The sequence below is a fragment of the Hemibagrus wyckioides genome, linkage group LG20 (genome assembly GCF_019097595.1).
Source record: "Hemibagrus wyckioides isolate EC202008001 linkage group LG20, SWU_Hwy_1.0, whole genome shotgun sequence".
Taxonomy (NCBI): Eukaryota; Metazoa; Chordata; class Actinopteri; order Siluriformes; family Bagridae; genus Hemibagrus; species Hemibagrus wyckioides.
This window is the reverse complement of record NC_080729.1, coordinates 18,257,403-18,275,002: the sequence shown is the minus strand read 5'-3', so window position 1 is coordinate 18,275,002 and position 17,600 is coordinate 18,257,403.

Sequence of the window (17,600 nt, the reverse complement as noted above, 5' to 3'; positions counted from 1 at the left end):
ATTTGTACCAACCCCAACACCCCACCCCATCCACAAAGAGAAAAAAAAAACACCCCACCCACCTTCCGTCCTGAATGAATTTATAATGTATTTATAATGCTGGCTGTTTAAAATTAATGTTTATATTTGTCAAATAAAATGAATGTCCTGTTAGAGTAGGACCGGACGCCTTGCTCCTTGTTTTTTAAGTCTCTCTGTTTATAAGCAGGTCTGTGTTTGCAGTCGGTCTAACTCATCCATCCATCCATCCATCCATCCATCCATCCATCCATCCATCCTAATCCTCACAGAATCGTCTGTTTAGAAATAAAAAATAAAGAGCTCTTATACAATTTGACTGTAATGCTAATTATGGTTTAATACAGGGTATCTAGTTGCTTTTATTTGTTTTGGGTTTTTTTTTAGCTTATTGTGGATTTTTAGATTCTACCAAATCCAAAGTGTGATCATTTTTCAATGTTGAATGGTACTTTTTTGTTTGTCTTTTTTGTTTCTGTTGTCATGCTGATTATGAAGGACTGAAAAAGTTCCTACTTTCATATTTTCTAACTGCAAAAACAATAGCTAACATCTTCCAGAACAAACTGCACTCAGAAATTCTTTTCTGATGCTTGTTTTTTTTTTTTTTTTTGGTTACAACACACCTTGTCCTTGACATGAGATCGAACTACCTAACTTAACACATTGGTATGCAAAATACTAGAATATTTTTTATTTTTGTTTGAAATGTTTTTTCTTCTCACAATGAAATATACCTAAATGCAAATATATATATATATATATATATATATATATATATATATATATATATATATATATATATATATATATATGTTGAGGGAAAAAAAAGGTTGGATTTTTTTGGTTTTATTATTTAGAGTAATTTTTTATTTTTTTATTTTTTTTTTTGCTTCATGTTGGTTATCATCCTGGCCTGCTGTTAAAATGATTCACGATCTGAGTGACTCACTGAATCGGGTCCCAAATGGGGGCTCAAGAGCTTCCGAGTAGATCTACAGTGATCCCTGAATGATCCGTTTAGACATGGTTCGACTTTTAAGTGGAGTCTCAGGAGCACTAGAAGGAGCAGGGAGGAGTCTGATGAAGCTGAGCTTCTCTCATCAACCAGGAGAAATTTTAGTTTTGTCTCTTAAGCATTTTATTATATTTTTCTTTTCTGTGTGTGTGTGTGTGTGTGTGTGAGAGAGAAAGAGAGAGAGAGAGAGAGAAATACAGAGACAGAATAACACAAGCGAGATCTGACCACAATCTTCACTTTCTTTTCATTCTGTAGAATTATTTATTCCTTCTTTTTTTTTAAATTTTATTTTAAATGTGGTGTGTTTCTTTGAGGTGTTTCTTATTTTATTCTGCATTAAGATATTTGTATTTTATGCCTGTATTTTTTAGGCAATCATTTCCAACACAAAAGGCTTCATTTTATTTCTAGAGCAAGTCTGTGTGTGTGTGTGTGTGTGTGTGTGTGGTGTGTGTGTGTGTGTGTGTGGTGTGTGTGTGTGTGTGTGTGTAATCATTTTCCTCAAATTTCTTTCAAATTTTATTAACATTTTAAAAGGGTTTAATGTTGTGGTTTAATCTGGTGTGTCTTGCCCACAAGCTATAAAAGACATTTTTGTCAATTTTTCTGTTCTTTATTTCTGTGTTTTATGAACCTCTGTGTCCTCCTTCGTGTGCTGAACAGACTATCGAACGAACAGCACGTCGACCCCTTTTTTAATCCCGGTGCATTTTTACTGCGAATGCTGCGGGTTCACACACACTGGACAAATAAACAAGAGCAGGAACTTTAATTAACGAACCTTTTCTAGTTTCTCTCTTTTATTTTGTCGTGGTCATTTTTCAGTATGGAAATAAGAAGGAATTTTCAATTCTGGTGTTTGAGTTTGCGTCACGTCGGTAAACAGGTAACAGATAAGGTGTTAAAATCTTTCACAAATCATCCAGGTGACACGTGACTTCAGGGGGTCTTCAGAGTGTAGCTGATTATGACTAAATTAAAGCAATCAGAAATGGGTGGATTTCTCCACGTCATTGTAAGATTTGATACACTGATACTGAGCATGCTCTGATGTCTACTTTTATTTTAAGCTCTCTCTCTCTCTCTCTCTCTCTCTCTCTGTTTCGACACTTTACATTCTGCTTCTTATTATTATTATCTCATTGCAAGCTAGCCTACTTCCACTTACTATGTTACTATTAATAGCAAAGTACTTCTAAACACACATTCCATCTCTCCAGTCAAGTTGCGTCTCTTTTTTTTTCCTTCAGTCGTATTTTATTCTATATTTTATGCACCTTTGCCGTTTCTATAGTAACAGCTTGATTCACATGCTTGGTGTAATCGAATTCGAATAATAATAACCTATGGTTTTATTAAACAAAGAAAATCCTGTAAGCAGAGTTCTAAGGTTTTCTGTAAGGAGACTTAACATTGTTTGTGCAAGGAAGGAGTCTCCAGTGTCAGTAAGTGTTTAGGGACAGGAACCAGAGGGCCGGTGAGGCCGGCGTGAGAGGGACCGTTGCTAGAATTTGTTGTTGGAAAATTTGGAGAAATGCAATATGTAGCAACAGAGAACCCAGCTATTTATCACACCTTGATTACCAGTGTTTTTTGTCCCCTCCTCTTTGCTTTCAGGATTTTATGGCCTCCTTCTGATCTAAGGTTAGGATTGTTATTGGTTGCAGTGAACTTTGGCTTATAAGTGCGCTGAACTTTGACCCGGGGGTTGCGGCTTTGATTTACGACCGATCGGCGACGTCTTTTGCTCTTTCGTGTGCTGGACCAGCGCATTCTTTTTTACTACGCAGACAGATACGGTGTTGTGCTGTGTCGAAATCCGTGCTGTAAAGACAATCCGAGCTCCGTGTGTGTGTAAGTGTGTGTGTGTGTGTGTGTGGGGACTGAATGTGATTCGATGATGAAACTCTTTGGGAGAAATTTCATTCGTTGCTGTGGTGACACAATTTTAAAAAAATAAATTAAAAAAATTTCAGGGGGGTTGGGTGATGGGGGGGCAAATTCGTGTAACTTGTATATAGAATGATTTCTTTGCCATTGGTCATTCTGTCTCTGTTTGTTCAATTGCAACACCATCATACGACCAGCCCAGACAAGCATTTCCACAGAGTAAACACTTGCTCCCTGCTGCCCTTTTGAACTGTATATGCCCCCTTCTTTCTCTCTCTCTCTCTCTCTCTCTCTCTCTCTCTCTCTCTGGAGCAAAGTACCAGCCACAACATAAACCTCAGGAACTCAGCAACACATGCCATCAATAACCGCTTTGGCACAAACGTCCAGAACTCACTTACTGTGCTGTAACCTCACGTCACGTCAAGCTCCGGCTCCCTGTTCCTGTCACCGCTCTGCTCTGTAGCTGAAGGAAGAAGATTTATCCAGAAGCATTAGGCTGCAGCTCTTGCTTTGTATGACATATTACTATGGGAGTTTATAGAGTGTTAGGATCAGTGAGGGATTTAGGCTAAAAGTTTTTCCCCCTGAAATATTTGCAAAAAAAAAAAAAAAAAAAAAAGCGTAGAACTGGTCGTAGGTCCACGAGATGGAATTTGTAGCTTCAACATGCGCGAGTGCAGAGGTTGGCGGGCGAGAGTTCAACAATTCGGTGTTCAGAAATAAACATTAGAACTTCGAACCGAGAGGAAACGGCTCCTGCGGAATATCTAGCTTATATATTATACAGATTAATAAACTAAACCAAATTTAAATATCCACAAAAAGCCCTTGCTCTCTTTAGTCTCCTTCCTTTTTGTTTATTTGCCGCATCCTCATTTCCCTCAGTTCCCTCAAGGACACTTTTCTCTTTTCCATCCTGTAAGCCAGGACGATTATCTGCGTTTGACCCCGGAGCTGAGGACGTGAGGGGTTTTTTTCCAGAGCAGGAATCTCTTTGTGTTTAAAGCAACACATATTTATGGAAACATATACGCTTGCCAGGTTGCGTATCTGCTGGTTTGGAACGAGACAAATTACAAACCGTGCATTGAATATTCGAGGCTGGCAAAATGAAAGAACAAATATTTATTTTGCTGGAAATTTATGGATGGCACAAGACAGCGGCTGTATCCTGGGCGAACTGTATACAAACACAGGTTCATCCTGCTGGGGTTTCGATCCGGATTTTCTTTCCATTCCAGGCTTCTATACGTAGAAAATAAATCTAGTTCAGTCAGATTACATGGTTGTAGTAGGAGTGTATGTATGTAAGAAAGAAAACACTTAGGTCATGATGTTATAGGAACACAATCAATGAGCAGAGGTTTACTTTTGCCACCCCAACACAAATGCTTTTCCAATAACAGCATGTTTTATTCCTCTTACACCACAGCCACTTACCAAAGATTACAATTTATAATTGACTGAGAAATGGTGTCAAAATATTCATCCATTTATAGCTAAGAATAATCTAGTGGATTATCTGAGAAAAGAAAAAGGTTACTTCCTGTTATCACTCGTTATTGTAGATATAAAGGGTCATTTCCTTACCAGACTTTCTTCGTCTTAATTAATTATTAAGTTAGTTAATATTTTTATTAACAATATTTTTATACAAGCTTCATATTTTGCATCCTGAGCAATCCCGGTCCTGATATACACCTCTAGTATCTAGTCTAAAAAAATGCCCTGTGAAATGCCCTTTTCTGGAGAAAAAAGTAAACGTATAGTGAGTCAACGATTCATTTATTCGGTTCATTCTGTAAATTCACATTCGGTTTTATCCCTAATGTAGATCTTAGGAACTAAAGCAAGAACTTTTCCATAATTGGTTTCACAGAACACCTTGAAGCCAGCCAAAACAAAAAGTTGTTCATTCAGGAGTTACTTCCTGCAACTGATTTGAGTCAGAATTGATTCCTTACTGCCAATGATTCGACTCAAATGATTCATGGCAAAACTTTCAGAGCTTTCCAAAAAACAAACCGTAATCAAGCAAACAGATTTCGATCTAAATGGACCAAATTGTGCAAATGTAAAAAGAGCTGCTACTACAGGAGATTAATTTGGGTTATTTCAGTGTGATTGGATTGTATTGGATCAAAAAGCTATTACTTCCCTCGCATTTACTCGGTGATTAAGAAGGTCAGCGTCACGTTCTCATTTCGGTTGAAAGTCCTGGTATGGTGCCAGGGTAAACAGTACGACGGCACTAAAGCTGGAAGCCTCGGGCTGTTTAACTGCTCCCCGTGAGGGTTCTCTACCTGATCTGAGTTCAGTCGTCTCTAAACTACCAGAGGATGCGATAACATCACAGTCATTTGTGGTTTCCTAGAAAGATTTAGCTCCATTTCCACCAAATGTAAAATAAACATACTTCAGATATTCATTTTTGGTAGCCGCTCCATTACTAAGTTATTCCACATGCTGTAGCTGCTTCTGCATTTAAAAAGACCATGAAATCTGTTTATTGGGTATCGGAGGAGAAATATTCATAAACATTTCAACCACAATCCATTTTGGGATGTAAAGGTCAGCTTGATTATGCGGAACCGGTCCAGAAATGGAGTCATGTCAGCTTGGGTATTTCTCAATAAACATTCTTGTGTACTTGTTTGGTTCCATGTTCAATTGGCCAAAATGAATTCCAGGAACTTTTTCTAACGTCACCCTGCATCAGTCGTGGAGAAAATGAGACCTGGGAATTTCTAGAAGGTTAAATGGGAAGAAGGCGGAGCTTCAGGCATGGAGTTTTTGATTAAATGCAATTTGGATGCTTCTAAAGAATCAGTCACTCAAAGTAGATATGACGTTGTTTTCTCTTGGATGCTGAAGACCTGAACCCATGCGAGTCATCCATTATTCTTAGAATAAGAAGAAGCAAAGACGTCTAGCTGGAGCGAGCTTCCTGCCACGCTGGACTCCAATGGAGTCAAATCAGGGCTTGAAAATGTGTTGATGATAGATATCTAAATGATAGAATATGTTGGAAATATGATATTTCATCTACATGCGTGGAATATTTTACTGCTCCCTGGAGCCTTGTTGAACTTTGCAAACCACTCAGCAGTGGTGTCCAGAACCGCCCCAGTTTAAGCACATCTGTCTCACTTGTCAAGTTCGCTGAGTCATCCTGACAAATTCCGATCTCTGGATGAAGCTGGAAGGGTTTGGAATGAAAAATGGATAGGAATGGACATCATGGAAGTCATTCCAAGTGCTTGCGTTCCTTGTGCTCCATGTGCCTTTGTTTTGCTCCACTTCTGTCTTCTCATTGGTTTGTTTCCTGATGGTGAGCGCCTGTTCTGTGTTCAGCATGTAATCAGTTTATTTATTTAAACCCTGATGCTTTCTTTGTCTCATTGCATACTGCTTTTGTCTTATAAGTTCCTATTTTATTTCTAACACCTATACGGTGCATTCCATTTCTCTATTTTGTGTTTACTGGCTCTGACTCTCACTCGTCCTTCTGTTTACGTTAATGGAAATAGCCCAGTTTGTTGCTGCCTGCTTGTCCATTGACCCACACTATGGACTACCCTGATGATTGATGCATTGCTCACCACATGTTACACTGATTGGATTTCTTCCTGTTGCCTCGTGACCGAAGAAGTAGCAACATTTTATTTACTGCTCATAGTCCAGGGCTTCACTTGAAGTGATGTCAAAGATTTAGGGGATATGTAAAAGGTGGACAGAAGTAAAGATCTAGCACTGTAATATCCAGTAATAAAAGATTTCATATATCATCATCTTCATCATCGTCATTTTGCTGCGTATATATGTTTTTTGTTGTTTCGTTGTTGTTGCTTTTGTTGTTGTGATGTTAAAATTTGTCCCAGTCAGCTACACAAAAAGTTAGCTATTTCACGTAGGAATGACCTTATATTACGTTTCATTACCCACACTATGTCATAGTATGCAAATATTTAGCTATTTTTATTTTTTGTGACTCAGTCCTGTTCATTGTTGCTCCTAGACACATCCAGACTCCATCCACTTAACTCTCTCCCGAGTCTTAAGATTGAGTCCAAATGAAAGCAAGTCAGGTTTAAAAAAATGAATCTTCACATGACAAGAAAGATAAACACGAACATTCGTCAAACTTTCAGTTGAGAAAAAAAGAAAAACTGTATTTAGCAAGATCACCGCCCAAGCCTGATACAAGTCCAAATCTAAATGCTAATAAATCCTAGACAAAATCCTAGACTCAGTACACATCTCTAGATCAAGACCGGACTTTCAGCTCTACATCCTTTTACATTACATTTCTGTTTAAAAAAAGTAATATTTAATATCTACGACTGCGTACTTTCTATTAGCATGCAGATACGTACGGTCCTATGTATTTATTAACACTTTAATTCATTGTGTCAGACATCAGGATCTCATAAAAGCTTTTTTTTTTTTGAGTAATTATTGCCCAACTTGCAAAAAGTACACATTTACTGCTGAGCTCTTGGGGAGCACTGAGGGTCCAAGGCTAACGTTAGAGATGCACTCATTGAGCTAAATGTGAAGCAGATGTGACCTGACAGTAATATGTGGGAGTTTCACAGATGTATCTAAGCAAAATGGGTCACTTCAGATGAGTCTTGCAAATCAAGCCATCAGTTATAATCAGTGCTACCACGCAAATGAGAAAGCACAGAGACTCCGGCGTCCAGTGCGACAGGTTTCAGCTTCGTCTCCTTTATAAGAATGCAGGGATTCATCAGAATATTACGCAATCTTTTGTTTCATGCATGTGTTTTTATTTCCACATTTCATTTACATTTCCACATTTTACATTTTTCATTTTCACATATATTGCTTGACACAATTTGTAAATTTTCTGATTTTTTAAAATTAATTAATTTATTTTCACCTGTTTGATTTTTTTTAATGTTATTTTTAGAAGATTCATTTTTACACTTGATTCTTCACAATGAATCTATTTTCACATGATGTTTTACACAGTTCATTTATTTTCATCTGATTTATACACAATTAAATCATTTTCATATGCAATTTTACGGAATTTCGTTTTTTTCCACATGATTTTTACGTCACAAATTGTTTTTTATGTTATGTTTATGTTATATTGTTTTTTCATGTAATGTTTACGTGATTCATTTATTTTTACTTTTGTGTGATATTTTTTAAAATGGCTCAATAATTTCATTTAATTTTACACAACTCATTAAATTGAACACTTTTGACATGTGATTTTAAATTTAAATTAAACACTTTTGACACAATTAATTGATTTTCGCGTGTTTTTTATAGAAAGAATTTTTTGGCTAAAGTTTCATTTTCACATGCGATATTTTTATACGACTCAAAGACATTTCATGTCTTTTGACACGGGTCATTAAGTTGACACGAGTCATTGAAACCTTATTAATTAATTTTTGTGTTAATTTCTCACGTAAGGCACGTAATTGAATGTTTCACCTAAATTCCGTGATATTTCTTACGTGTGTTGTTTACATGATGTTACTCAGGTTTCAAAATGTTTTTTTTTCCAACGTGAGTGCACAGGATTCACAAAATATCATGTGAAAAACATATAATAGTGAATTTTACCTTTTATTTAATTAAAAAGATATTGTCTACAGATTTTGTATTGTAAGAATGTTTTACTTTTAATTTAGACATGTATGACGTCTGAAAGTTTGGAGAAGGAGAGTAGAGTAGCTGGATCGCAGAAAGGGCTTTGTGGTTATGAGGAAAAGAAGGAAGGGCAAAAGTCCATGTCCTCACTCTGTGAAAGCGGAAGAGCTAGCATTCGTCACAGCTGACAACTGGCTCCATCGTGGGCTTAAGAAATGATATGGCGAGCTCTGTTTTCCTTTTTCCTAAAGACTTTGACTGTAGTGTGTGTTTTGTGTATGTTTTTCTGTGAGCTAACCCTGAGGAAAAGTTCAAATGCAAAGGAGGAAGAGAACTCCCCTCAGCGCTGATAAGTTCCACTAACAAAAACAGAAGTTCTTTCAATGTCCAGGTGAAGATAATAAATGAGAAGGGGAACAAGTCAGTCGCTTTCTACAAAATGCTTTTTAACTCATTATCTGTGCGCCGTAGCAACACTAGCTGGCCACAATTTTCCACGACGTTTGGTTTTCCAGCTTGTTTTGTTGGAAGAGTTGGAAGTCTTGGAGTTGGAAGATTGATTGAACCCAAGGGTGGACGATACTTTAGTAATTGTACTTCGTTACCATGCTAAAGAATTCGATTGGCGGACTTATTGTTATGGAAAGTGAATACTTGCACTTTTACTCCATTGCGTTTCCAAGAAACTCAATCGAATGGGTTCAGTTTAGTGTCCAGTCAGATTCATCAGTGTAAACAACAGTCAGTAATCGTGCCAATTCATCATCAGCTATGACCTTCTCATGCTACATGATCTATCCGTCTGTGTGTGTTCCTCAGTAAGATGTTTCAATATGCTGAATAGAAGACTTGTGTCTCATTTACCTACATAAAAGTCATGAACTTTATTTCATTTTAAAAAATGGAGGTAAATGCTGAGGTAAATTTTTGCCATTATGTTTATAACAATGGAGGTAAATGCTGGGGTAAATTTTCACTAAACAATCGGTGGTAAAAACTTAGGTAAATGTTTGGCATTAGGTTTATAAAATGGAGGTAAATGCTGAGGTAAATTTTTGCAATTATGTTTATAAAATGGAGTTAAATGCTGAGGTAAATTCGTGCCAAAAAAATGGACGTAAATACTGAGATACATTTTTGACATTATGTTAATAAAATGGAGGTAAATGCTGAGGTAAATATTTGCCAAAAGAAAACAGAAGTAAGTTCTGAGGTAAATTTTTGCCATTATGTTTATAAAATGCAGGTAAATGCTAAGGTAAATTTTCGTGAAAGAATTGGTGGTAAATGCTGGAGTAAATTTGAAATAAGTAAGTTCACCTTTGTTTGTTTGTTTGTTTCCTGGTTTGTTTTATTTTAGCTAATGCCAGGGTACACTAGCATGGATTCCAGTAGCTACCATTAATTGTTTTTCAACCTAAGTTAAGTTTTCTTCTTTTTTTCTTGCTTATGCTAAGGTTAGGGCATCAATTCTAATAGCTATCTTTATCTGGTAGGGAAAAATTCAAATTCTCGGTAAAGTTAAATATTTAAGCTATAAATATATATGTTTTCAGGTAAAACAGTGTAAATGCTTTAAAACAAACAAGCAAACAAAAAAGTTGTAAAATAAGTCATGAAGGTAACTTTTCCACATGAAAACATGGCATTGAGTTTATGAACATTTCAGAAGTTAGTTAGGATTTTATTCACTTAAGATTTCATTTCATTTAAGAAGACACTTTCACTTGCGTACACTTTCTTTGTCCATTTTTTTTCTTGAATGAACCCACATGTGTCTGAATCTCCAGTCCAGCAAGCGGGTAAATATTCTTTCTATCTACTAGTTTGATAGCGCTATATTGTGCATATTAACATTCCTGACATTCCTTCTATTCCCTTAGGTATGTTTCAGACGTTTAAAAGAAAAAAAAAACAAAACTACTGAATATCCCACGATTGCAAAACAGACATGATTCAGCTGTACAAGTGACCTCCACACTACTCAAGAATTTAAAGGTAGTTTTTGTTCCGGGAGCCTCATGATTCAGATTCCACATGAACTCACTCTGTTACATCTGCATACTATCTCAACTCCAGCAGCTTTGGGAAATTGCTCCCTGTAATCAAGATAAAAAGCTTCCACTCGCATTATACTGTAGTATTTTCTGTATTTTTGTAAGAAGAAATTGTTGTTTGCAAGAGTCAGTTTGGAAAGAATCAGTATGAGTCACAGCCATACACTGAATCATTCCTTTCACTGAACCACAAAATTGGACTATGCAAACCGAAGAACTACGTTTTCCTACATTCCGACTTGACAATAGACTTCATGATGATTAAAACAGAGACTTTATTTCGGTTAATGTTATACATTTGTCTGTCGGTGTTTCCTGAGTTGTATATGCACCTCAACCTGATTCACGCCCCTTTGACTCACTGAATCTTTTTGGAGATTCGCGACTCTCACATTCAGAAGAATTTCAATTCGACAAATTCACGACCTTCTGTATATATAATATACACTATGTATTACGCATTTTACCATTCTGTGTTCTGTGAATTGTCCAAATATCCAGAGCTGTAACCAAAATGAAAATTCGGTGACTTCCACGCAGCAGAAATGTGCCATACTTAATAAATCACAATGCGTACGACATCAGTCAAAATATCCTGCACCTTTTTCCCATGTTTCCTGGACCTCTTAGTAGAAGAATAAGAAATCCTTCGCAAGAATATTCCATTTATTTTGTCTGCTCTTTAAAATAAAAAAATTTAAATATTTTAATATTATTTTTTACCGAGAATTTAATATTTTTTCTATATTGTTACAGGAAACTGATTCTATTTTAAAGAACAATATATTAGCGCTATTACCATGAATTTATGAAGTACTATAAATTATAGAACTAATATTTATTCTCAGTATTTTTGTATATTAAAAAAGGGAATTTTTCACTGAAGAAAAAAAACATGGACAAAACAAATTCAATAATTAATAATAATTTTTAATAATAATTAATTTTAAATGAAAACATTTCAAGTGTCTTTTTTTTATAGCCAACGCAGATGAGTGGCAGGTTTTCTTCCCTGTGAGTAAGTGGAGATTTCCTTAAAACCCTGCATATATGTAAATAAATAAATAAATATAAATAAATAAATAAATATTTACAATAAAAAAATAATAAAAAATAATTCTTGCAGATTTGCTTTTACTTTCAGTGCATTAAGATTTAACGTAAGTAAATCTTTGTTCATGAGAGAGATTTGTGAAGCTAAAAATCATCCACATAAGCTTACAAGACGTCGTATACCTTCTCCGGCACTGTAGGGGGTGCTGTTTTTAATACAGATTCCATGATCATTTCCACAATTAATCATTTAATTTTTCATTACGGAATGAATCGGTTTGAGTTAAGCTTCGTTCCTAACAACCAATCACAGGCACCCTGACATCAATGCTTTGTCCCTGGATTTCTGTATAGCTGGCAGAAGCCGTATCCATGATGGTTATACCCACGTGATGTAAGCCGAGGCCGTGATCAGGCTGGACAAACACTGGTGCATGAATCTGATTGAGTCATTTAAATGAATGGACCGAAATGAATCGTTGAAAAGATTCTTAATCTCTAACTTATAATGTGAGCAAAAATTCCTTGTATGTGCAGTTTGCCAAAAAGATTTGGGCTGTCAGTAATATTATGCATTCTCCAGAGACAACTAAGACAAATTTCTAAGAGCCTGTAATATATTTGATTTAAAAAAAGAATATAATTTTAGTCAAAACAGTTAAAACTTCACAAACAGGTCACTGTTTGCATACTTAGTACAATAATCCAACCATTAGCTTCCCAGTTTCATTTTCCCCCTACCGTCATTATTTTTAAAAAACCCCGTCTGCGAGCCGCCTCACTAAATCACTAAGTTCATTTAAGTTTTTTTTTCTCCAACTGCTCCAGACGTAATCCAAGTTTGCGCAGGGGTTCAGAGCAAGGTCACTGCTATCTCTCCTCTCCCCCTAGCTCAACAGTCAGCTCGCGTCCAAGAGGCTCGGAGCTGAGTTCAACAGAGCGGTCTATGGGAAACTGTGCTGAACGCCAAATGCAATACTTTCCGGCGTATTTCTGTCAGAGCTAAGGCCTTTTAAAAACAATACAATTTCTGAACTTTTAGGAACCCCATTTGAATCAATTACCTTCATGTCAACAAGCCAAATTCTAAACATGCTTTACAAAGAGGAAAGGTTGCTGTCATTGGAGCTATTGTACAGGACTCCATTATCCACAAATGCCTCATTTTGGATACATAAAACACAATTAGGATATCATTCCAGCATTCTGATTTCAATATGTCATGTTGAATCTTTTTTTATGTTTCTGGACAAGATATTATAGCAGAGCAGCCATTTTGTCTATTTTGCTGCAGCTCATTTACTGTTTTACTGTTACATCCTGACTCTGAAAACTTTACATTACTTATTTAATGTCATACTTCATCTGGCTTGTACTGTACATCTGTACACAAGACACACCCTTTTTACGTAAATAAACTTGAATATACAACAAAACAACAATTCTTTAGTTCTATAAACATGTAATTTACAATAACTGGATATAAGTGTTCATGGTCATAGAGCTAATATAATTTTTAATATAGAATCAGTTTGAAAATTTTGCAAAATATTCAATTCTCTGTAAACGTCACTAGTGGTCCCTAACCCCAACTCAATCCCTAACCTCCCAACCCTACCTCTAACCCTAACCCAACCCTAACTCTAACCCCCCAAACCCTAATCCAACCCAACTCTACCCCTAACCCTAACTCAATCCCTAATCCCCCAACCTTACCTCTAACCCTAACTCTAACCCTCCAAACCCTAATCCAACCCAACTCTACCCCTAACCCTAACTCAATCCCTAATCCCCCAACCTTACCTCTAACCCTAACTCTAACCCTCCAAACCCTAATCCAACCCAACTCTACCTCTAACCCTAATCCCCCTAACCCTTAACCCAACCCTACCTCTAACCCTAACCCCTCTAACCCTAACCCAACCCTACATCTAACCCTAACTCTAACCACTAACACAACCTAACCCCTAACCCCCACTAAACCAACCCTAAATCTAACCCAAACCCCTCTAACAAAACCCTAATGCTAACCCTGCCTCTAACCCTAACCCAACCCTAACTATAAACCCTAATCCTAATTCTATATTAATACTGAATAGGGTCTACCTATGCTCTCAAAACTGCAACGCCTCATGGCATGGATTCCACAAGACATTGGAAACTTTCCTTTGGTGTTCTGGGGAACTGGTACATAGGTCAGTGGTTAAGGTTTGGACGCCTGATTGGAAGGTTGTGAGTTCAAACCCCAGGACCACCAAACTGCCACTCTTGGGCTTCGGATCAAGGCCCTTAACCCTCAGTTGTATAAAATGAGGTAAGTATAAGTTGCTCTGGATAAGGTAATCTGCTGTAAGTAAATAAAATAAATGGTCCAGGTGATCTACTAGGTGTTCAGAAGACTGGGAAGGCTATTGAGCTTATAGTTTATGAAACTAGTTTGTCTCCAATTCTGCTTTGTGACATAATCTTGTGTGATGATTATCATGCTGGAATTAGCCATTTGAAGAAAACTGTGGCCATGAAGGAATGCACATGCTCAGTAACACTCTTAAGAGTCTGTGGCATTCAAGCAATGACTGATTGGTCTGAGACCCAAAGTGAACCAAGAAAAACATTCCCCACACCATGACACCAGCTCCACCAGCCTGATCTGTTGACTCAAGGCGGGTTGGGTCCATGGATTCATGCTTATGGCACCAATTTCTGACCCTATCATCCATGTGCCTCATGATCAGCCCAGGCTACGTTTTTCCAGGCTTCATCTGTCCAGTTTTGGTGATCCTATTCCCTTAGCTTTGTGTTCCTAGCTGATAGAACTGGAACGTGATGTGATCTTCTGCGGTTGTAGCCCATCTGCTGTAAGGTTTGCATTTGAGATGCTTTTCAGCTCATGTGAACACGCATGATTTTTGACACATCGCACTGCTGCCACACGATTGACTAATTCAATAATACGCCTGAATATTCAGGTGTTCCTATTAAAGTGCTAAGTGAATATATATTATTCTCAGTCTTATAGTTTCAGTAGATTTTTAAGATTATTAGGTCTAGACATGTATCATTTGCAAAAAATTTAGTCTTTCTGAATGAGTCACTAAAGTAAACGAACTGGTATCGGTCACGGCCATGCACTGAATCATTGTTTGTTCAGTTACTCTTGAAACACAAAATACAGCGTAAAGATATTTGGTAGGTTAACTTCATATTGTTTGTTCGGTTTTTCATATTTTTAGACGTCTGTGATTGATCAACCTTGCATTCGCAACCTGACAAGAGAATCAGTGAATCGTGTTGATCGGTGATTCACGATCACAATTCGAATCATCTGAACTTTCAATCATTATTGTGTGTGTGTGTGTGTGTGTGTGTGTGTGTCTTTCACCTCTCGACCGCTACCTCCTTTTGTCTTGCTGCAGTATTCACATTTTTAGCTAGCTGGCTAGTAAACAGAAATCTGAACAAATGCACCATCCTGATTGGTTAATCCTGTTTCTCCTCAAAGCAACTGGTTGACAGTGAATCAATTCAAAACACAGAGGAGCGAGATCAGTGGAAGCTTGAGAGTTCGAACCCACGAGCGTTTGCTGGAGAGAGCAGAATTGGCTGTGATTTCAAGGTGGGCGTGGCTTACGCGCTTTCTCCTGTGAATCAGACTGACACTAAATAATCGTACATGTATGCGGAAGAGGGCAGAGCGCACTTTTCCTTTGAGTTTGATACACTGCTGTTTCATATTAAAAAAATGCACCAACAACAACGATTAATCTTGTTTCTTTTCAACAAAGTGTACAAAAAAGGCAACAAAGTGTTAAGGCAAAAAAAAAAAACATGCACAGAGGAATCGTAACAACGGCTTCGTTGACCTTTTATGGGCATCATTAAAGCCAACCCTATTTTAGACACACAGTCATCCGCATGTTGTGTGTTTTATAGCCGCCCACTACCATAAAAGCATCTGGTATCTGAGTATCGAGTGGCGCACATAACAGTATCGAGTCCGTGACGTGGTTCGTGTTGCATCTACAGCACAACCACAACTACAATTAAGGCACGAGGATTCCAGGCGCTGAGGCTATTTTTTACTCCATAAGCAATTACATGATAGTGAGAGGCTGTGGTGTTTAGGGACTTCCCCCATCAATCTTCCTCCATCAGCTGCCCTCGGGGAGAACATAATAAGCTGATAAGTAGAGTAAGCACTGTAGCTTCGCCAAAAAATGATGCAAGGTACGACTTCAGAAGCTAAACGTCCGCTGGAGCTTCTTTGTGAATGAGATCTGCTGGTGCTACATTTATGGAGAAGGATGTGATGTAAAGATACAAGATGTTCACATGGTCCTTCACTTTAATAAAAACCTAAAACAAGGAAATCCAGCCCTACAACTATACACCATACCTTAAAATGAAAGCATCAAAATATTTCAAAATTAATTCAAATTACTTTTGTGTAAAACGCTAATCCGTGTACCATCTCATGCATGAAACATCATTTTCCAGATGTTGACAGATGTTTTAAAACACAGACTTCCTGGGTGTTGCATCATCTGGATTTCCTGACAATGAATTTTATAATTTCATATAAATAAATTATTAATTAATAAAATAAAATAGAATTTAAGGAAAACATTAGAAAGTCCTTAATGTCCTAGATGATAGTTAAGCTGGATGCTAGTTTTTTGTATTTGGTAATTTTATGCTAAACCACTCAATTGTTTGTTTTTTTTTAATTTATTTAAGAGCATGATTCAGACTGAAAGCATAGGAAAATTTAATGTTTTATTTTCTAGCTACATGGCAGCTAGAATGATGCAGGAAGATCTTCTCATATTACTGTACGTGCTTCATTAGTGCTGTTTTCATATATCCCTTCCAGCGATTTCCTGAATCTTTACACACACACACACACACACACACACACACACCTCTCAGCCAAGGAGCTCTATTAATTACCGATGTGACTTTAAAACTTCCTGCTTTGCCCTCTTCAATTAAGCTAATCTTCCTGTAGGGTTTTAAAAAGCAGGAAATAGCTAGAAATAGCTTGGCGTTTTCAGCATGTCCGAGATCGCATCAGGTTGCCTTCTCTCAAAGATCAACAACGTTTCATCGTGGAGGGAAATGAGCTCTGTCATTTCTTCCTGTGCCATGAAGGAGAATGTGGGAATTTTCGGAGGGAATGGCGGCTGCTGCGGGCACGGACGAGGGCCGAGGCACGATGTACGTGCCGAAGGTCAGGGCCGTCCACTCCTCGTCTCTGCCAGCGTGGTCATTATGCACTCACTGAGAAGAGGAAGAGCCGCTGACTTACTGCCCGCTGCTCTGGACGCTTCCCTACACCAACACTGCGCTGTGTTAACACTTCAGCTGATTTTTTAAAGGTCTAATGAAATGGAGCTTGAGTGAGGATTTAATGCATCTGTTTAGAACTTTTAAACAAGAACAAGCTCTTCTTCTTCTTCTTCTTCTTCTTCTTATTATTATTATTATTATTAGGCTTTTTGTCACATTTATATAAGAACACAGGAGTGAGCACAAGCCTTCTGCTTTAGTTCAGTGTTCTGATGAATGATGCAGGAGATTTTTAATCAGAGTAAGTATAACACACACGAGTAACATCCCAAACATGACAACAATCAAATAAGAACATAACAGATGAACTAAAAAGAAAATGGTAAACACACACACACACACACACACACACACACACCATCATCATCAAACCAGAAAATGAAACTGAAAAAAGAAGAGACACAACAACAAATGGGAAATACACAACACTAACATCAAACACACAACACCAAAAACAAATACTCAACAGAAACCCCAAATACACAACAGTAGAACCAAACACACCGCCAAAATCACCTACACAACAGCAACCCCAAACACAACACCAAAGTCAAACACACAACACTTAAACCAAA